This window comes from Nicotiana tomentosiformis, chromosome 4 (genome assembly GCF_000390325.3).
Source record: "Nicotiana tomentosiformis chromosome 4, ASM39032v3, whole genome shotgun sequence".
In the NCBI taxonomy this organism is placed as follows: domain Eukaryota; kingdom Viridiplantae; phylum Streptophyta; class Magnoliopsida; order Solanales; family Solanaceae; genus Nicotiana; species Nicotiana tomentosiformis.
The window spans coordinates 83,854,302-83,877,744 of NC_090815.1; the positions used below are offsets into that span (position 1 = coordinate 83,854,302).

At 37.9% G+C, this 23,443-nt stretch overlaps 1 long non-coding RNA gene across 1 annotated transcript in view; it reads right to left on the bottom strand.

Moving 5' to 3' along the window:
• The window catches only part of LOC104104701 (uncharacterized), a 39,521-nt gene that overhangs the window by 12,650 nt on the left and 3,428 nt on the right, over nucleotides 1-23,443 (bottom strand). Inside the window, exons 2-3 of the long non-coding RNA XR_011415497.1 lie at nucleotides 1,257-1,314; nucleotides 1,105-1,173 (exon numbers count right to left, since the gene is read on the bottom strand). This is a non-coding gene — a long non-coding RNA (uncharacterized lncRNA). The remainder of the gene's footprint in view (nucleotides 1-1,104; nucleotides 1,174-1,256; nucleotides 1,315-23,443) is intronic.

Below are 23,443 nucleotides of genomic sequence, written 5' to 3' on the forward strand. Positions count from 1 at the left end.
AAATCATATCGTTTCTCGCCACATCCTTTCCGAGAAACGAGGAGACTATCTGTATACGGTCGAAACTGATTTTGGCCTTCGTACGTCTGATCGAGATCGAAACATAATGGATCGAAGAAAGTCTTTATAATATCGAGATGGGATCCGAAGAAGGCACGAATGAGCTTCGATGTTTGGGGATAAATCAAACACCGAGTTCGAAGTCATACTCGAGCTCGGGTCCGAATCGAACTATGATGAGATGTTATGGAATCGAGCTTAAAGGACAAAGGCCAACCGACATCGAGTCCAAGTCATTACCAGACCCCGGGTCAGCATCAAGCTAAAGTCCGCATCGAGATCTAAAAATAATGCCGACCATCACCGAGTCCGATCAAGCTCCAACTCACAGACAAAAGCCGTTGCAATCGCACTAAGGGAGAGAATCTCGGCGGAAATTAGGGAAAAGTTGATTTATCACGGGTTCCCCACTATGTATTTTTAGTTATATCTAAAGTAGGATCCTCCACTATAAAGAGGATGACTACATTTCTGCAAAGGCATCTTTTTGTTCACATTGTAACAAGAATCCTATTTTCTCATATTGAAAGATTAACCTTTTGAGCTCCATTACTTCATCTTGTTTTGTTCATTTATTTTCCTCTTTTATACTGTGCTATCTTTCATTCTTTATAGTCAAGATTGGATATTTCTATTTCCCTCTAGCCATTTGTGTCAAAGTTATACCACATATCTTTAGAACTGCGTATAAATCCAACTCTATCCGATTTTTCGGGTAAACAAGTACATTATTTAAAAGGGGTCCCCAGAAATAACAAAGATACAATAAAACAGTAACTTTAAATTAATGAAAGTCACATATAAGCTTCAACTTTGAGCGGAAAAAATAGAATTATATAGGATTAGGTTCCTTTTCTTTCTTCTCTTAACACCATCAGTGACATGTTTATCCTCCTCGGAGTCTTCCAAGTTATCCAATGAGACATCAGCAGATCCCTGTGTGTTTTTTGGAAAAGAAAAGTTACATTCTATTTAACATGTCCAATTTTAAAGTTTAAAAAGGACAGTTCATTTATGTATCTATTAAACTCTAAATCAACTTACCTTTTCTTTGATAATTCCTTTTGTCTTCTGCTTTTTTGGTTCATTTTCAACCTCCAATAAGATTTTCCCCTGCAAAAGCAACAGAAATAAAGCTTATTTACAGACTACACATTAATGTGGATCACAAATTAAAATAACCTAAATTATAATACCTTTTTCTCTATCCTTGATTTGGTATTGTAATTTTAAATTCTCGTCTGGAATGATAACCTATGATATTATAAAATTGTCAAGCCCCTCTTTCAAATTATAATTGTTTAATCTTAGCTTGAAAATAAAATCTTTTCTACAAAGGCATTGAATTTGGACAGCTACAACAGTGTAGATTCTTTAATGTTGTCCTATGACCGGGGAGAGCACTGTTGTCCTATCTTAATATGAACCATTACTTAACTTGTAGATTCTTTCAGTTCTGGAATATAATAAACCATGTAGGGTACATAACATGTGAAAGCATTCTTTTATATGTATATATATATATATATACCCGAGCACGCCCTATGCGAGACACGACCTTCCATATCAAATTAGATGAGGTACTTTCCTTTTTAATCTGTTCCAAAAGAAATTATACATTTTTAAATTTAGAAATAATTCAACTTTAAACTTTTCATTTTACCCATTTTATCTTTAATGAGAAGTTTTTATAACCACACAAATATCATGGCCCCACAAAACTTTTACCCCTTAAGATTTTAAGACCATAAGTTTCAAAAGTCTTCTTATTTTTCTTAAACTCCGTGCCGAGTTAAAGTACCTCATCTAAATTGAAACGGGGGAGTATTATATATATAAATAGACCCTATTGGGCCCCATACAAGGCACTGCCTTCATATATCATATAGATAAATAGACCCTATTGGGCCTCGTGCGAGGCACGACCTTCATATATCATCTAGATAAATATACATAATGGTAACTTAACAAGGTTCTTGTTTCATAGCTTCTGGAACATGTTCATAACTTATTAAAGTAGTAATCTATGTGAACAATTCCTTCATACAAGTATGTTACAGATCCTTCATATAAAGAAATCTAAATACTTTGACAACACTAGGAATTTTACGAAACCGTACGAAGGCTCAAATACTATAGGATCAATTTCTGTTGAAGGGAGATAAGGGATATCAAGTATATGAATGAAAGCTTCATGACATCTCGTTGTTTAGAAATTCGTTTAGGAGGAAACACGTGATATAGAGTCATGCCAAGGAAACGGAAACAAGATAGCCATTACATACTTACTGCCCTTATGACCCTTAACACAAGACATTCGGAGTCTGAACACACATAATCTATTGAAATCGTAAAATTGTGGGCGCACTTGCCTTAACATATAAAGTATAAGCTTCTCATGAAAGGGAGTCTAACATATCGACAAACATAAGGAACTCTATATTGTGTTATGCAAACTTGACACTTAAAAAGAGACTAGACTGTCTGAACATAATGCATAAGGTGACGGGTCCATCACATGTGTAAGGAAGACATCTTCCTTTGGCTTTGAAATGTCAAGCCAACTAAAGGAATAGTAAGGAAGATTTTATGACAAATATTTCCTTGGTTTCATAATGAATATTTGACTCTTGACAAGCTCATGACATCATTCATTACATCAATGAAGCAATCCTAAATACTATACATAGGTGTCTTGCTCTCATTGTAAAACACACCAACAAAGAGATAGAGAGAAAGAGTGAGGCATCACAGACATAGTATAAGAAATTAGTCTGTGAGAAAAATAGAGAGTGAGCGATATTGTAGTGAGGTGGGAATATCAAAAGAGGGTTATTTCTTTTGAGTGTTGTAGTGGTCTTTGGAGTATTTTACTTGGACCTACAAAGTATAAAATTCCTTGATATAGTGAATCAATTGCTCCTATAGGGGCCGTGGTTTTTTCCCTTATTCAAAAGGGTTTTCCACGTAAAAAATCTTGATGTCGTTGTCACTCTTTTATTCTTGTTAATTACCGTATCTCGGTTCTATGTTATTATTATGCTTTTATTACCATGAATATTATTTATGACGGGGTTTATTCCCAACAACTAATATCATAGCACAGGTTCTGCTCGTTCACAAAAATACTATTCATTATCGGTAGTACTATACTCGGTGAAAAATAAAAATGTCCGGAGTAAAGTACGAGGTAGCAAAATTAACGGAGATAGTGGTTTCTCAACATGGCAAAGAAGGATGATGGACCTACTCATCCAACAAGGATTACACAAGGTACTAGATGTTGATGCCAAAAAGTCTGATACCATGAAAGCTGAGGATTGGGCTGACTTGGATGAAGGGGCTGCTAGTGCAATCAGGTTGCACTTATCAGATGATGTGGTAAATGACATCATTGATGAAGACACCGCATGTTACATTTGGACAAGGTTGGAAAGCCTATACATGTCCAAAACACTGACAAATAAATTATACCTGAAGAAGAAACTATACGCCCTACACATGGGTGAAGGTACGAATTATTTTTCACATTTAAATGTGTTTAACGGACTAATCACACAGCTCGCCAACCTCAGAGTGAAAATCGAGGAAGAAGATAAAGCCATCTTGCTATTGAACTCGTTGCCATCTTCGTATGATAATCTGGCAACAACCATCTTGCACGGTAAGACTACCATTGAGTTGAAAGACGTCACATCGGCTCTTCTACTCAATGATAAGATGAGAAAGAAGACTGAAAATCAAGAACAGACTCTCATAACATAAGGTAGAGGCAGAAGTTACCAAAGTATTTCGAGCAACTATGGTAGATCCGGAGCTCGTGTGAGAACCGATCCAAATCAAGAGCCAGAAATTGCTATAATTGTGATCAACCAGGTCACTTCAAAAGAGATTGCCCAAATCCAAAGAAGGGCAAAGGTGAAAGCAGTGGCCAGAAGAATGACGACAACATAACCGCCATGGTGCAAAACAATGATAATGTTGTCCTCTTTATAAATGAGGAAGAGGAATGCATACACTTGTCCCATCCGGCGGTATAAGGCCCTGAGCAGATTCATATTATGTGTATTGACTTGCGTGCGTGGTTGAATTCGGTTACCAGATGTTTCAGAGTGATTTAGGACACTTAGTCCCTAAAACGGAAGCTTAAGTCTTAGAATTTTGACTGTAGTCGGAACTATGTGAAGACGACTCCGGAATGGAGTTTCGTCGGTTCCATTAGCTCCGTTGAGTGATTTTGTACTTAGCAGTGTGTCCGGACTATAAATCCGAGGTTTGTAGCTGATTTAGGCTTGAAATAGCGAAAGTCGAATTTTTGGAGATTTGGACTGTAAGTGGACTTTTTGATATCGAGGTCGGAATGTGATTCCGAGAGTTGGAATTATACCTGTTAATCAGGCCGGGCTGACCCGTTTACAGCCCGGTTCAGCTTGGTACTGTAGCGTGGGGGGCGGGCTGGGACGGGTTGGGCGGGGAGCAGGTTTTAAACGAATAGTTTTTTGATACCGGTGCACCGAACCCCGCTAAGCCCGTTAACCCGTTAACAGGTAGTTAACGGGCTACAGTCCGGTTCAGCCCGTTAACCCGTTAACGGGTTGTTAACGGGCTACAGCCCGGTTCAGCCCGTTTTTTAACGATTTTTTAAAATAAAAAAAAACAATTTAATGGACTAACTGAAACTCCTGATATTGACACTTGTATTTCTGATCTACACAAACATTTAGAAACATTATATAATTATTATGCTAATATTGTTGATGCTTCTTCTGCTGTAGATGTAAATATTCCTTCAAGTTCAGTTTCAACATCTGGGACCAGTGCTATGGATGATAATGATGGTGTTGAAGATTATTTGATTTGTTCTACACTAGGGGAGCATCAACAAACCAGTAGCAGGAGTATTGATGAACTTCAATTCTACTTGCAAAAGTCAGCAGAGCCCCGCACAAAGGAATTTCTACCACTGGGTTGGTGGAGGAGAAACTCAAATAAATTTCATAGTCTTTCGGCCATGGCTCGAGACGTGCTAAATGTGCCGATGTCAACAGTCGCATCAGAGAGCGCATTTAGCCAAGTAAGGCAGCAACTAGGAGATACCCGTCATTCATTGGGTAGCAACGCTTTAGAAATTCTAGTGTGTTTCAGAGATTGGATAAGATCATAACGACAAAATCAAGGGCGTGACGAGGTAGATGAAGCGGAGGACCAAGAAATTGGAGATATAATGGTTTATGGTGTTGATTCAACCAATGCCGGAAACCAAGAACCTCATGTTGACATGGATGAACTTACAAAAATGATGCAAAGTACGTGATGTACTATTTTTATTTTTATTTTATAATTGTGGTAAACTTTTAATTTGCAAGTTCAAAAATAACAAAATCAAAAAAGAACTTGCAACTTAATTTGAAGTATTATATATTATTCAATAAAAATATCAAATGAAAGTATTCGGAACTTGATCCTTATATATTTGCTAATTGGTCTTATTAAATAATTTTTTGTAGCCACTTACTTTCAAATTTCAATTTTAAAATTATAAATTTCAAATTTCAAAAATTTTAAACTTCAAAGTTTAATTCTAAGCCTTAAAAGTTTTTAAACACTTAAGTATCAATAACATTGAATAAGAAAAATAAAATTTACTTTTTTAAAAAAAAATTCACGACTCGCTAACAGCCCACTAACAACCTGCTAATCCCGAACCCGGACGAACAAAAAAAAATCCAAAAAAGTACAGCCCGCTAATAGCCCGCTAACTCAGCCCGTTAACAGCCCGCAATGTTAAACGGACGGGCTGATTTTTTTTGTGTCCAGCCCGCCTGTTAAACACCCTTAGTTGCAATAGCTCCGTTATGTTATTTGGGACTTTCCTGCAAAATTTGACGTCATTCCGGGTTGATTTGATAGGTTTCGGCACGGGTTTTAGAAGTTGAAAGACTTAAAAATTTATAAGTTTGATTCATGGTGCGATGCGTAGTTTCAACGTTAGTTGATGTGATTTGAGGGCTCGACTAAGTTCGTATGGTGTTTGAGGATTGGTTGATGTCTCGGAGGCCTCGGGGAGTTTCAGGTGCTTAACGGATTAAAGGTTTGATTTGTGTTGCTGCTAAGTCTTCAGGCTTCTGGTATTTTCGCACATGCGGTGAAAAGACCGCAGGTACGGGAGCGCTCGTACGGAGAGGCAAGCGCAGAAGCGGAAAAGTGGAGGAGTGCCAGGGGTCGCAGGTGCGAGGAAAATTCCGCATCTGCGATGCCCGCAGATGCAAAAATTAAGGCGTAGGTGTGAGAAGAGCTGGACTTGACAGTCTCCGCAGGTGCGTAGAATTTTTGCGCATCAGCGGCTCTGCAGAAGTGGATTTTGGCGTGCAGAAGCGAGAGGAAGCGTAGGTGCGGTTCGAACGTGCGCACCTGCAGTCGCGCAGATGCGGCTAATTATGTCGCAAGTGCGGTCACGCCTGGGCAGAAAAGAGAAATTCGAGGGTTTGGTTTCATTCTTCGTTTTTGGACTTCAGAACTCGAAATTTGGTGATTTTCCGATGAATTTTCAGAGGAAGCTTTGGGGTAATGATTCCTAACTCGTTTTTGGTTGTATTCAATTAATCTATAGTGGTTTTCTCCATTTAGTTTCAGATTTTGGGGGTTGAAATTGGGAAATATTGGAAAAACTTCTTCAATACAAATTTCGTGTTTTGAAAAGGGATTTGTGGTCGGATTTGAGTAATTCTTATATGGTTGGACTCGCGAGTGAATGGGTGTTCATATTTTGTGATTTTTACCCGATTCCAAGACGTGGACCTAGGTCGACCTTTTAGGGCGAATTTCAGAATTTTTATTAAAATATTGATTTCATTGATTAGATAAGTCTATTATTGTTTTATTCATGTTATGCAGTTATGTTTGGCTAGATTTGGGCTATTCGGAGCCGGATATTCATGGAAAGGCATTGTGACCGATTGTTTGAGCTTGGTTCGAGGTAAGCATCTTGCCTAACCTTGTGTGGAGGACTTCCCCTTAGGATTCGAGTCTTCTATGTTGATTGAAGTCCGTGTACACGAGGTGACGAGTGCATGCACAGACTTATTTGTGAAAAGTTGGCCTTTTAGGGTTCTTAGGTCCTTGTATTCATTGAATATGCAGTTGTTCTTGTTATGATTATATATCTTAATTACTAGATTCACATCTACCTGTTTAATTAGAATAAATTGCTTCATGATCCACTATTATCGTTACTTGATTCATATGTGCCTTAATTGAAACTGTTATCTCTTTTATAGCCATGCTATCTTTTCATAACTACTTATCTTTATTTGGAATTTATATTATTTCATCCTATAATTGTTCAGTCTTAATTGAGATTATGATTATTTTTCCGTTGTTATTCTTAATTAAATGGTTGAATATCCTTCGTAATTTCCTCAACCTTAAAAGAATTTAGATATCCTATATCTTAGTCGACTTGTTTTATTTGGCATTATTGGATTCGTGTTAGCTTCCCTGTTGCTGAAGTGTATATTGTGGGATTCATTCGCAGGCTTTGGAGTCACCTTCAACTTTTCGTTTTGCACTGTTTATTCTTATTTCTGGACAGTTGTATTTAGAAGTTTTCTTGCAAATACTCTATAGAGATTATGACTTGTACTACCGTTTTGGGAATTGTAAGAGTTTCTATTTAAATAATGTTGTTGTTTTAATTATTGTTAGGCTTACCTAGTCCCTAAGACTAGGTGCCATCACGACGCCTGAGGTGGATTTTGGGTCGTGACAAGTTGGTATCAGAGCTCTAGGTTCATAGGTGCTACGAGTCATAAGCGAGTTTAGTAGAGTCTTGCGGATTGATACGGAGATGTCTGTACTTATCTTCGAGAGGCTACATAACTATTAGGACAATCTCACTTCTTTCATTCCTATCGTGCGAGCTTATTAATCTCGGAGTTTGAACTTTTATCATTCCATTCTCTCACAGATGGTGAGGACACGAGCTACTGTTATAGACAACGCTGCTCCTGGAGCAAGTAACGCTAGAGGCAGAGGAAAAGGCCGACGAGGAGTAAGTGTCGCAGCCAGAGCACCTACCAGAGCAGCAGTTGAGGAGCCGCCAGTAGTTCCAGTTAGGAAGCAGGTACCGGAGGTGCCTATTATTACCCTCGGACTTCAGGAGACCTTAGCGCAGTTCCTGAGTATGTTTGGTATGTTGGCTCGGGTGGGGTTGATTCCGGTTGCACCAACTGCTTCACAGACCGGGGGAGGAACCCAGACTCCCGCCGCCCACACCCCAGAGCAGCGAGTTCATGTTGGTCAGGTTCCAGGTGTCATGGTGACACAGCCTGTGGTTCCAGTTCAGCTTGTGGTCATGGCAGCAGCATCTGAGGAAGAGCAACTTAGACTTGCAAGGTTCAAGAAATATGACCCTCCTACATTCAGTGGTTTGGCTTCAGAGAGTGCACAGGGTTTTCTGGAAGATTGTCACTGCATTCTCCGTACTATGGGTATTGTGGAGACGAGCGGGGTTGTTTTTACTATGTTCCAGCTCAAGGGAGCTGCTTACCAGTGGTGGGGGGCACATGAGTTGGGTAGCCCAGCCGAGTTAGCTTCACTTACATGGGTTCAATTTTCAGAGATGTTCCTGAGAGAGTTTGTACCTCAGTCCCTTCGAGATGCATGGCGGGCGGAGTTTGAATAGCTGCGCCAGGGCACTATGTCAGTGTCAGAGTATGTCGTGAGATTCAGTGATTTGGCCAGGCATACGCCTGCTTTGGTCGCCACAGTTAGAGAGCGTGTATGTAGATTCATTGAGGGACTCAGGCATGATATTCGGTTCAGCATGGCTCGTGAGTTAGAGTCAGATGTTTCATTTCAGCAGGTGGTAGGGATTGCTCGCCGAGTAGAGGGCATGTGGGACCAGGAGAGAGAAGATAGGCGAGGCCATGAGAGAGAGAGTACAGGCAAGATCAGGAGAGAGAGGATAGGAAAGTGAGGAGGCCTCGTAGACCAGAGAGATCTACTGGTCCTTATTTTGGAGGCAGGGTACGACATGGTAGAGGTTTTGTGGGTCAGCCAGTTCAGTTTGCACTTCAGGCTTCGCACAGTGTTTCAGGTGCTCATGAGTCACAGAGTACCCGTACCGCACAGTTCTCCCAGCCACATCAGCAGAGAGGTTGCTTCGAGTGTGGAGATACCAGCCGTAAGGTGAGAGATTGTCCTAGACTCCGGACAAGTGTGTCATAGTGGAGTATTCAAGTGAGTAGAGGGCACCTAAGAGGGGAAGGCCCGACCCGTTGATATGTTTCATATAATAGGCTTGAGGCCACTGCGCCAGATGATGTCATACATATATGCTTTTGATTTGTTACAGAGAGGCACCATTTGTATTTTGATTCGGTTCTGCTTATCGGGGCGGGTTCCCCTATTTGTTGTCCCACCTATGGGTAAATTCATGACTTAGTATTATGTTTAGGTGTGTACCCCTGTTGGGAGACTCTATGAGTGGTATCCCGTGTCTATCATTTGTTTCTATTCATTTTTGAAAGTTACGAGACTAGAAGTGAATTCATGTTCTCCATTATGGCAGGTTTGATGTGATTCCTGAGTAAATTGGTTACGATTTGTAATTTGATACTCTATCGGGGTGAGGGTTTAGTAAGTGTTGTGATTTTATTGGTAGAATTGAATTAGTGAAATATTTCCATTGGTATGATGTGTATTCGACTTGTGATTCAGAGTTGAGGGTGAGACCCTCGCGACTCCATATGATTTGATATGTTTGAGCCGGGTTGCGTGCCGCGGTGGAGGGTGCTACCAGGATGAGATCCTTATGAATTGTTCATGTACTTTGATTTTTCCTTTTGAATTGATTCGTAGTAGGGTATTGTTAGAGAGTTCTTCCTGTCGAGCTTGTTTGATATTTATCTTATGTGTTTCTCTTTACATATTTAGTCAATTTCGTTATGTGCTTCTTGAGTTTTGGCTTGCGGGGTGTGTGCCCGGTGGTGTCAGTTGTGACTTGTTGATTCGGGTGTATAGTTATGAGGTCTTCGTGTTTCTTGCATCATTGTCAGCATTGTGAAGGTTTGAAATGGGTTGCTAACGGTTATGAGGCTAATTGTCGGTGATGGTTTTGATTTCGGGTAGCTATTGTGATCAGAAATGTTATTATGGGCTTTATTTGTGGTGTGTCTTGTTGTGTGGTCGTACCTTGTGGGCATAGGCATGAGTTGTTACAGCTAGTTGAGACTGATACCGGTTATGGATTTAGAATCGGGTCTTTTGAAGATAGATGGAAGGTGAGAATGTTGACTCTAAGGATTATCGGTGTTGATAGAAAGGATAAATTACTGTTGGAATGGTGTCCTCAGGCTTAGGTGGGTTGGGGTGTATATTGGATATGTACTTTCAATGAATTCGAAAACTTCGAGGCGATTCTTAGCACGTTCGAGGACGAACGTTTGTTTCAGAGGGGAAGGATGTAACGACCTGGCCGGTCGTTTTGAAAATTTAAGTCTCTTCCGGCGGCATAAGGCCTTGAGTAGCTTCATATTATGTGTATTGACTTGCGTTCATGGTTGAATTCGGTTACCGGATATTTTAGAGTGATTTGGGACACTTATAACCTAAAACAGAAGCTTAAGTCTTAGGATTTTGATCGTAGTCGGAACTATGTGAAGACGACTCTGGAATGGAGTTTCGTCAGTTCCATTAGCTTTGTTGGGTGATTTTGGACTTAGGAGCGTGTCCGGACTGTAAATCCGAGGTTTGTAGCTGATTTAGGCTTGAAATAGCGAAAGTCGAATTTTTGGAGATTTGGACCGGAAGTGGACTTTTTGATATCGGGGTTGGAATGCGATTCCGAGAGTTGGAACAGATCTGTTATGTTATTTGGGGCTTGCCTGCAAAATTTGACGTCATTCCGGGTTGATTTGATAGATTTCGGCACGGGTTTTAGAAGTTGAAAGATTTAAAAATTTATAAGTTTGATTCATGGTGCGATGCGTAGTTTCAACGTTAGTTGATGTGATTTGAGGGCTCGACTAAGTTCGTATGGTGTTTTAGGATTGGTTGGTATGTTTGGTTGAGGTCCCGGAGGCCTCGGGTGAATTTCGGGTGCTTAACGGACTAAAAGTTTGATTTGTATTGTTGGTAAGTCTTCAGGCTTCTGGTATTTTCGCACCTGCGGTGAAGAGACCACAGGTGCGGGAGCGCACGTGCGGAGAGGCAAGCGCAGAAGTGGAAAAGTGGAGGAGTGCCAGGGGTCGCAAGTGCGAGGAAAAAAATTAAGACATAGGTGCGAGAAGAGATGGACTTGACAGTCTCTGTAAGTGCGAAGAATTTGTGCGTATCAGCGGCTCCGCAGAAGCGGATTTTGGTGCGCAGAAGCGAGAGGAAGTGCAGGTGCGGTTCGGACGTGCGCACCTGCGGTCGCGCAGATGCGGCTAATTATGTCGCAGGTGCGGTCACGCCTAGGCAGAAAAGAGAAATTCGAGGGTTTGGTTTCATTCTTTGTTTTTGGACTTGAGAGCTCGGAATTTGACAATTTTTCGAGGGATTTTCAGAGGAAGCTTTAGGGTAATGATTCCTAACTCGTTTTTGGTTGTATTCCATTAATCTAGAGTTGTTTTCTCCATTTAGTTTCGGATTTTTAGGGTTGAAATTGGGAAATATTGGAAGAACTTCTTCAATAAAGATTTCACGTTTTGAAAGGGGATTTGTGGTCGGGTTTGAGTAATTCTTATATGGTTGGACTCGTGAGTGAATGGGTGTTCATATTTTGTGATTTATTCCCGATTCCGAGACGTGGGCCCGGGTCGACTTCTTAGGGCGAATTTCGGAATTTTTATTAAAATATTGATTTCATTGATTAGATAAGTCTATTATTGTTGTATTCATGTTATGCAGTTATATTTGGCTAGATTTGGGCCATTCGGAGCCGGATATTCATGGAAAGGCATTGTAACCGATTGTTTGAGCTTGGTTCGAGGTAAGCATCTTGCCTAACCTTGTGTGGGGGACTTCTCCTTAGGATTCGAGTCTTCTATGTTGATTGAAATCCGTGTATACGAGGTGACGAGTGCGTGCACGGACTTATTTGTGGAAAGTTGGCCTTTTAGGGTTCTTAGGTCCTTGTATTCATTGAATATGCAGTTGTTCTTGTTATGATTATATATCTTAATTACTAGATTCACATATACCTGCTTAATTAGAATAAATTACTTCATAATCCACTATTATCGTTACTTGATTCATATGTGCCTTAATTGTAACTGTTATCTCTTTTATAGCCATGCTATCTTTTCATAACTACTTATCTTTATTTGGAATTTATATTATTTCATCCTATAATTGTTCAATCTTAATTGAGGTTATGATTATTTTTTCGCTGTTATCCTTAATTGAATGGTTGAATATCCTTCGTAATTTCCTCAACCATAAAAGAATTTAGATATCATATATCTTAGTCGACTTGTTTTATTTGGAACTATTGGATTCGTGTTAGCTTCCCTGTTGTTGAAGTGTATATTGTGGGATTCTTTGCTACACCTTAGTTTTCCCTTTGTCGAGATGTTCGCTTTACACATAGCATTTCAGACTGTGGTTATTCCTTGTGATTTGGTCCCATATTGTTCTGTGATTTAAAAGTTCTTGAGTTGATTTACTTATCGTACGTTGTATTATTGCCATTGTTGTTGTTGTATTTGTTGTGGTGATGCACGAGGTTTCTGTCGTGCGGTTGTTATTATTGTGATGCACGAGGTTTCTGCCATGCGGTTGTTGTTATGGGGTTGCACGAGATTTTTGCCGTGCTATTATTACTATTGATATTTGCACATGCAGCGTGACAAGGTACGTATATATATATATATATATATATATATATATATATATATATATATATATATATGGGTTGCGCATGTGGCGAGACAAGGTGGGAACATTATTATGCACGTGTGGTGAGACAAGGCGGGAATTTATGTTACTATTGCACAAGTGGCGAGACAAGGTGGGCTGTGTCAGGGATTGATTTGTGATGATTTGTGGCCTGGGGGCATTCTTGTTGTTGATATTGGTATACATACATGTGTGAGCTTTATCTTGTGAAAGCTGTGAGAAAATATTCTACGTGTTGTCCGTTCTTTTTCCTTATGCTTATTTGCTGATATGGACTATGGTAGGACACTTGCACAAGCATACACGTAGTTAAGCACTCTTATCGGATAAGAGGTGTTCTTGATATTGTTGAGCATAGATTCTCACCCTTGTTTACTTGCATTCTATGTGAGAATAGCTCTATTGGCACGTGAGTCGTCAGTGTGGTTATGAGATGTTATGAGGGCACAGGATGCTAAGTGTTAGAGTTCAGGTATTGAGACCCGTGAGTTGTGATTTGCCCGAGGTTCGGTACCTCGTGGAGTTGTTGACTAAAACTTGATGTAAAAGCGGTTGTAGTTGCTGAGTTATTATTTGTCCTTGTTGTATTTGTGATTCCGGATTAAGGTTGTGTTCCATTCACCTTTCGGTGTCATTTTCATGATATTCCGCTGATACTTGTTATTTCCTTCCTTATTTCCATTACTGTATTGTGAGCCATATTGTATAGTCTTTATGTAGACATCACACTTCTGTTGTTCATGTACTTATATCTGTTCAGTTTATTAGACCAGTGGGTGTCTTGACTGTTCCTCGTCACTACTCCACAGAGGTTAGTCTTGATACTTACTGGGCACCGCTTTGGTGTGCTCATGCTACTCTTCTGCACATTTGTTTTGTGCAGATCCAGGTAATTGTTCGTTAGCTAGCTGTGTGGACTGTTGCTGCGGAGACTGAAGGTAAACCTGTCGCTGCGTTAGCAGGCTTTGGAGTCACCTTCAACTTTTCGTTTTGCACTGTTTATTCTTATTTCTGGACAGTTGTATTTAGAAGTTTTCTTGCAAATACTCTATAGATCTTATGACTTGTACTACCAGTTTTGGGAATTGTAAAAGTTTCTATTTAAATAATATTGTTGTTTTAATTATTGTTAGGATTACCTAGTCCCTAAGACTAGGTGCCATCATAACGCCTGAGGTGGGATTTTGGGTCGTGACAGTCATATGAGCGAGAAGGGATTGAAGATTCTTGCCAGGAAATCATTCATTTCTTATGCCAAAGGTACAATGGTAAAACCTTGTGACTACTATTTATTTGGTAAGCAGCATAGAGTCTCATTTCAGACATCATCTGAAAGAAAATTGAATATACTTGATTTGGTATATTCTGATATTTGTGATTCAATGGAAATTAAATTGATGGGCAGTAACAAATATTTTGTTACTTTTATTGTTGATGCTTTACGAAAATTATGAGTTTATATTTTGAAAACCAAAGATCAGGTATTTCAAGTTTTTCAGAAGTTTCATGCTCTGGTGGAAAGGGAGACAGGCCAAAAGCTAAAGCGTCTCCGAAGTGACAATGAAGATGAGTGCACTTCAAGAGAATTTGAAGAGTACTGTTCGAGCCATGGGATCAGACATGAAAAGACAGTTCCTGGAACCCCACAACACAATGGTGTAGCTGAGAGAATGAACCGCACCATTGTTGAGAAGGTGAGAAGCATGCTCAGAATGGCTAAACTGCCTAAGTCATTCTGGGGTGAAGCAGTTCAGACAACATGTTACCTGATCAATAGGAGTCCATCAGTTCTGTTGGCGTTTGACATCCCAGAGAGAGTTTGGACCAACAAGTAGGTGTCCTACTCGCATTTGAAGGTGTTCGGTTGTAGAGCTTTTACATATGTACCAAAAGAGAAGAGAACAAAGCTGGATGATAAATTTATTCCATGCATATTGATCGGATATGGAAATGAAGAGTTCGGATATAGATTGTGCGATCCTGTAAAGGTTATTTGAAGCAGAGATATAGTCTTCCAAGAAAGTGAAGTTGGAATTGTTTATGATATGTTAGAGAAGGCCAAGAATGGTATAATTCCTAACCTTGTTACTATTACTTCTATTTCTAACAATCCCACAAGTGCAGAAAATAGGACCGACAAGGTTGCCGAGTGGGGGGAGCAACCTAATGAGGTTATTGAGCGGGGGGCAACTTCATGATGATGTCGAGCAAGTGGAGCATCCCACTCAGGGAGAAGAACAACCTCAACCTCTGAGGAGATCAGAAAGGCCAAGGGTAGAGTCATGCATGTATCCTTTCATAGAGTATGTCCTCATCAGTGATGAGGGGGAGCCAGAAAGTGTTAAGGAGGTGTTGTCCCATCCAGAAAAGAACCAGTGGATGAAAGCCATGCAAGAAGATATGAAATCTCTACAGAAAAATGACACGTACAAGCTGGTTGAACTTTCAAAGGGTAAAAGACCACTCAAATGTAAGTGGGTCTTTAAACTCAAGAAAGATGGAAATGGCAAACTGATCAGATACAAAGCTCGATTGGTGGTTAAAGGTTTCGAACAGAAGAAAGGTATTAATTTTGACAAAATTTTCTCACCTGTTGTCAAAATGACTTCTATTCGAATAATTTTGAGCTTAGCAACTAGTCTAGATCTTGAAGTGGAGCAGTTGGATGTGAAAACTGCATTTCTTCATGGAGATTTGGAAGAGGAGATTTATATGGAGCCGCCAGAAGGATTTGAAGTAGCTGGAAAGAAACACATGGTGTACAAATTGAATAAGAGTCTTCCTGGATTAAAGCAGGCACCAAGGCAGTGGTACATGAAGTTTGACTCATTCATGAAAAGTCAAACATACATAAAAACCTATTCTGATCCATGTGTATGCTTCAAAAGATTTTCTGAGAATAACTTTATTATATTATTGTTGTATGTGGATGACATGTTAATTGTAGGACAAGACAAGGAGCTGATTGCAAAGTTGAGAGATTTGTCCAAGTCATTTGATATGAAGGACTTGGGCCCAGCACAACAAATTCTAGGGATGAAGATAGTTCGAGAGCGAACAAGCAGAAAGTTATGGCTATCTCAGGAAAAATACATTGAACGTGTACTGGAACGCTTCAACATGAAAAGTGCTAAGCCAGTCGGCACACCTCTTGCTGGTCATCTAAAGTTGAGCAAGAAGATGTGTCCTATAACAGTGGAGGAGAAAGGGAACATGGCTAGAGTTCTTTATTGTTCAGCAGTCGGAACAAAACATATCGATGTGAGATATCATTGGATTCGTGATCAGGTGGAGAATAAATCTTTACAGGTCAAAAAGATTCACACGAGTGAAAATCATGCTGATATGTTGACCAAGACGATACCAAGAGACAAGTTCGAGCTATGCAAAGAACTTGTCGGCATGAACTCTATATGAAAAAATGGAGTTACTTCCTTCAGGTGCATGGGACTAGAGGGGGAGACTTGATGGGTCCATCCCATGTGTAAGGAAGACATCTTCCTTTGACTTTGAAATGTCAAGCCAACTAAAGGAATAGTAAGGAAGATTTTATGGCAAATATCTCATTGGTTTCACAATTAATATTTGACTCTTGCCAAGCTCATGATATCAATGAAGCAATCCTAAACACTATAAATAGGTGTCTTGCTCTCATTGTTAAACACATCAACAAATAGAGAAGAGAAAGAGTGAGGCATCATAGACAGGGTATAAGAAAATAGTCTGTGAGAAAAATAGAGAGTGAACGATATTGTAATGAGGTGGGAATATCAAAAGAGGATTATTTCTTTTGAGTATTGTAGTGGTGTTTGGAGTATTTTACTCGGACCTACAAAGTGTAAAAATTTCTTGTTATAGTGAATCAGTGCTCCTCCTAGGGCCGTAATTTTTTCCCTTATTCAAAAGGGTTTTCCACGTAAACAATCTTGGTGTCGTTGTCACTCTTTTATTCTTGTTAATTACCGTATCTCGGTGCTACATTATTATTATATTTTTATTACAGTGAATATTATTTTTGTGGGGGCTTATTCCCAACATAAGGAACCTCTATGACGATAAGGAACCCCAATCTAAGACACTTCACAATATTGCTCGAATAATCTTATTCTCTGGAAAACTTTGGAACTTCTATTCTGATATAGTTCATCTTAAGTACTATATCATGATGATGATAATTCTGGAGGTCAACGATATGATTCATCATAGGTAGGAACTATAATCCATTAACAATCACATAAGGCTAGTAACACCATTTATCTTAAGTACGACACCATAACCCAATAACGATCTTTCTGGAAGTGTCGATATAATTTACCTTAGGTAGATCATTTGTTACCTGCTTATAGCAGCAAAACTTATCAATTGACTTCTTAGACTTATCAAACTCATATTTTATTTGATTGCACTTGTTGTTAATTATATAAATTTTTATGTAAATTTTAAATTATTATTAATATATATAGATATTTATGTATGTATATACTTTATTATTTTTAAATAAGTGTACTTACATTTTCTAAAAAGGTATTCATATTGAAGACTTTAATTGTTGTAGTATTTATGTATATGGTCCTTAATTAATTTTAAAGCACTTAATCATATATATTTAAGAAGTCATTTTAAATATATAGAATTAAACATCAGTAGTATTATACCAATTACATTGTATAACTAATTATATATATATTTATAGGTAATAAAATATGTTATAATGATATGGATTTACTATCTTAATAACTATTGATTATCATAAATTAATTATACATTAAATCTAAAAATTAAAATTTTAATATTATTCTTACACATGAAGGAGATCTTGTCTCTCTTGTGAGTATTATTTATATTTAAGAATAGTCGTATGTTCACTATAATTACTCTTATTTTTTTAGTATAACCTGCCTTTAAAAATAGTTACATATTTTAACCATTGTTAAATTTATTTTAGTATAAAAGTTAAGAACTTAATATGACTGATATAGGGGGTGTATAACAAAAACAAAATAGTATATAATAATTTATTTTTTGGTAAATAATAAATATCATAATTCATTCTAAACAAAATATTACTTGAAAGTTTCAAATATACTTTAAATAAGTATATAATTATAATTAGTTAAATTTAAATATCTGAATGTATTACATTTAAGCAATTATGTGCTTGTATATATCTATATTGCTTGCTAGTTATATTCCATTTAGATAAGTATTAGAGTTATTGATTTAATGATCTAATAGTATTTTAATAACTTAATAATTATCATAAATGTAATTTAACACTAAAAATAAAGAAGCTAATATTATTGAAATATGAACGTATAACAAAACAAACAATATCATCTTGGAAGAAAAAAATGGTAAGAAAAATATATTTTAGAATATCTTTATTTCATGCAAATAGTTGATTTTTTCTATTTTAGTTAAATGTAACTCTTTTGTTTTATTATAGGTACTTTTATTTGCATTTATGGTATTTGTATTTTTTTTCCCTTATATTTATGGTATTTGTATTAAGAAGTAAAATAAAGCAAAATATATAATAAAAGAAACACAAACTAAAACCCTAAACCAAAACCTAAACTAATTCTCCCTCAGCCGCCACTCTCCCTCCCCACTTTCTTATTTCTGTCTTTTGCCATTAGTAGTCGGCATTAATTCAAGGCTACGAGAAAGACAAAGAGGATCAACAAGAGTGTATCCTCATTGCGATCTCCATTTATTGACAGAAATTTTAACTTGTTGGTTCGTCTCTTCCGGTAAAATCATGTCTCTATATCATAGTATTTTTGAATTTTCTTCCCAGGTAAAATCATGTCTCTATATCATAGTATTTCTGAATTTTCTTATACCTACTTGAGTTTGAGGTTTTTAGTTCAATTATACGGGTTATTCTAGCAATTTGATAGATATTATGCCTTATTTTTTATAAGTGGCGAGTACAATTTTAAAGATTTGATAGATTTTGTGACTTACACCTAATTGACTTGGGTTTCTGCTTCAATTGTTTGTTTTTGATTTACAGGATGCTCAAGAGAAAAGTGCCTTTGAGAAATTGTATTCTCTTCTAATGCCTAACTGTAACGACTCGGCTGGTCATTTTGAGTATTACAATCCTGTTTTTCTATTTACTGCTCAAATTGTACTTTATAGTTGTTGTGTGACTTGTCGGGGTAATTGATTCGAATCCGGTGAGGTTTTGGAATGAATTGGAATATTTAGTTCCAAGGTTTAAAGCTTAAGTTAAACTAGTAATCGGATGTCGACTTATGTGTAAACGACCCCGGAATGGAGTTTTGATAATTCCAATAGCTCAGTATGATGATTTTGGACTTAGGAGCGTGTCCGAAAAATTATTTGGAGTTGCGGAGTAGAATTAGACTTGAAATGCCGAAAGTTGAATTTTTTTGAAAGTTTGACCGGGGGTTGACTTTTTGATATCGGGGTCAGAATCCGATTCTGAAAATTGGAATAGGTCTGTAATGTGAAATATGACTTGTATGCAAAATTTAAAGTCATTCCGGATTGATTTGATATGTTTCGGCACAAGATGTAGCATTTGAAAGTTCAAAGTTCGTTAATTTTGAATTGAGGTATAATTCGTCGTTTCGATATTGTTAGGTGTGATTTGAGGCCTCGAGTAGATCTGTGTTATGTTATGGGACTTGTTGGTATGTTCGGTTCGGGGTTCCCGAGGGGTTCGGGCGAGTTTCGGATGGCTAACGGATCAATTCGGACTTTGGAGAAAAAGCTGAAGTTTCTGCCATCCGATGCAATCGCACCTGCGAAAATTCCATCGCAGGTGCGAGCTCGCAGAAGCGAGCCTGGCAAGCGCAGATGCGGGCAGGGACTGTGAGGCATTGGTCGCAGGTGCGAGGGAAATTTCGCACCTGCGTGAGCACAGATATGGAAGATTGCACGCAGAAGCGAGATGGCTGGAAGCTGGGTATTTTCGCATCTGCGATATCTTTCCCAGAGATGCGGCCTCGCAAATGCAATGGTTTCCTCGCAGATGTGCAAACTGGGCAGGCAAGTGAAGTCCGCACATGCGATATTTTGCTCGCACAAGCGGAGGCGCAGGTGTGCAAATCTTGTTCGCAGGTGCGGATCGACTGGGCAGAATCCTTTAAGTTCGAAGGTTCGATATTTTCACCCATTTTCAGATTTTGGAGCACGGTTTGGGCGATTTTGGAGAGAAATTTTTTCCACACAACTTGGGGTAAGTGTTCTTGACTCCCTTGTGGTTATATTTCATGAATTAATCTTCATTTTTGGTGTAAGATTATTGAATCTTCAAGAGAAATAGAAGGAAATTTCTATAATGTCACAAAACGAATTTTTCGAGTTTGAATACCGATTCGGAGTCGGAATTGAGTGAATTTAGTATGGTTGAACTTGTAATTGGATGGATTGTCGTATTTTGTGAGTTTCGTCAGATTTCAAGACGTGGGCCCTACGGATGATTTTTGGGGCGTAATTTCGAATTTTATGGAAAATATTAGTATTTTGATGTGGTATAAATTCCTATAATTTTCGTGGGCTGAATCAAATTAATTGTGACTAGATTCGAGCTGTTTAGAAATGGATACGCGCAGAATGGGATTTCTGGAGCATTGTTTAGCTTGCTCGGCATTAAATTTGGCTTGTTCGAGGTAAGTAACTCTTCTAATTATGGAGCTGAGGGTATAAACCCTGAATGTATGTATTATGTGAATCGTTGGGAGGTGACGCACATGCGAGGTGACGGGCGTGTGGGCGTGTGGGCGTGCACTATAGAAATTGTGATATAATTATTTCTGTGAAATTTTATAGTTAAATAATCTTGGCATTCTCCATGCGGTTTTATGTGTTAAAGAAACTGAGCTGACAAGCATATTAAAAATTATGTTGAGGCTATGTGCCAGTATTTTGGGACTCACATAGGTCATATTGTTGTGAATTATTTATTTTAAATTAAAAATTCATACTCAGTCATATTCATTTCATTACATATCATATCTCAGTCTCTGTTGTAATTCATTGATACAGCATATCATCATTTTTGGGCTATTCTCATGACATTGTGAGCCCATGAGAGAGAGACTGGAGAGATTGATGATTAAGGAAGGCCGAGGGCCTGATTATGAGGATATTTTTGGGATCAGACTGCACGTCGCAGCAGGCCATGTTGGATTTATATATATTATTACTATTATATAGATCGGGGCTACCCGCCTGCAGCATGCCTTATTGGCTTATTATGGCACATGAGTTGTCTGTGCGGATTCTGATATGATATTATAGCACGTGAGTTGTCCGTGCAAATTATAGCGCTTGGGTTGTAGGAGCCCCTCCGGAGTCTGTACACATCCCCATTGAGTGCAGGTACCTACTGAGTGCGAGTGCTGAGTACCGAGTGTTGAGTGACTGTGAGGCGTGAGAGATGGTGAGGTATGCCCGAGGGGCTGTTTTTGAGTGATTGTGAGGTAAGCCCGAAGGGTTGTATACGAGTGATTGTGAGGTAAGCTAGGGGGCTGTATACGAGTGATTGTGAGGTCTGCCCGAGGGGTTGTTTATGATTTTATCACTGAGTTGCACCGCATTGGCATGCACACATGACATACAGGCATAGAGATGTATTTTCCTCATGCTGTACAGCATCACATCATTCATGATTTTTCACACATTTTTGACAGATGGGCATAGTGATGCATTTGTTTTTACACGGGTTATCTCGAAAGAAAATGAAACATCTCATTTATTATTTAAAGGATTTTGAAAAAATTATTGTTTTCAAACTTATTCATATTTTTGGCAAGTTCGGTAAATGAATTGGGTTTTCACTGATGTACTTGAAAGGAAGAACTATTATCTTTGAAATCATTATTTAGCTGAGCATTTTATTTCTGAGTTACTTTTGGTATTATCTACTTTACGTTGTTATGGACTGTTGTGGACTATTGGTTTTGGACCAGACCTTGGTGGAAGCTCGTCACTACTTTCAACCTAAGGCTAGGTTTGTTACTTACTCAGTACATGGGGTCGGTTGTGTAGATACTACACTTCTGCACATTGCGTGCAGATATTGGATGTTGTTGTTGCTGTGCTCGATGGTTGCCGGATTTGAAGATATACCTGCGTTCCTGTTGTAGCTGCCTCTTGTTCATGGTAGCCTTAAATTTATGAAAGCTCTGTTTATGTATTATTCAAACAGACTATGTATTTATTTCATTTCCGCTTTGTAAACTCTATTCTTAGAAGCTCATGATTTGTACTACCAGTTCTTGAGGATTGTATAAGATTAAGACCTTTATTTACTTAAATTGCTTTAATAATTATTATTGGAATTGGATAGACCTAACGGGTCGGGTTATGTGCCATCATAACTAGTTGAATTTTGGGTCGTGACACTAACCGTAAGTTTTTCTTCTTTATTCCACCTTCTTAAGTTTTATGATGTTTATTTAAATGCTTTTTTTTTCCTTTTGTGTTGAAACAAGTTTAGATCTTTTTTGCACCTGATTCGTGGCTAAGTTTTTGCTTATTCCGTGATTCATTGAATTTTTAATTATTAAATGTAAATGCATCTAACTGGTATATGTTCTGATAATTCAAATATAAATTTCTCACAAGATCATTATATTTTATATTTCAGTCTAGTAATTACGGAAAGTGCTTCATATGTTTTTGGATGCATAAAGATCAACTGGTGCGTTGAGGGTGGCAAAATAAATCATCAAGATCAAACGGGGGTGACTATATGAATCATCAAGCAAATGCTTATCTTCGTTTAATGTGGAATGCCGTACATTATTTCTGATCTCTATTACCATCAAGCCTTACATCGGCTAGTTCTTTTCTTCAAATTTTAGTTTTTTGTAAAAGAGCTATGTACTGCAGATGCTATTAATTGATTAATATAAATGTGTATCTTGAAATTTATTTAGTGAAAATTTTAAAATGTCAATTTGTGTAATAAGTTATTTCTCAAGCTAATATGTTATTACTATTAGTTTTAATATAACATGCACATCCATAGAATAATTGAAAATTTTTAGACAAAAATAAAATAACGAAGAAACAGGGTGATAGGAACTTTCATCGCTACTAAAATCAATATTCTGTCAAAAATAATAATAAAATAACCTAACCTCGATTGTTTTGTATGATTTGTAGCATAAAACTTTTTATTCGTAGCTAAACAAAAATATTTTTGCCACGAACTAATATATGAAAGCATAACATATCTATACTTCCGTGGCATATAAATTTAAATCTTTTGCCACGCTATATCACTTTGTGGCTACCATATAAAAATAGCTACAAATTAATTTGTTGTGGCAAGAGTGTAAAATCATTTGCTATAAATATATTTATCATGGCAAAAGTATAAAAATTATTTGCTATGAAGCAATAAGTATTAATCTTTAGCCACGTATCATGTAAAGTTTGTAACTAACTTTTAGCTACGCTACATTTTGCTACGATGCTACGGAAAAATATATTGTGACTAAAATGTTTAGCCTCG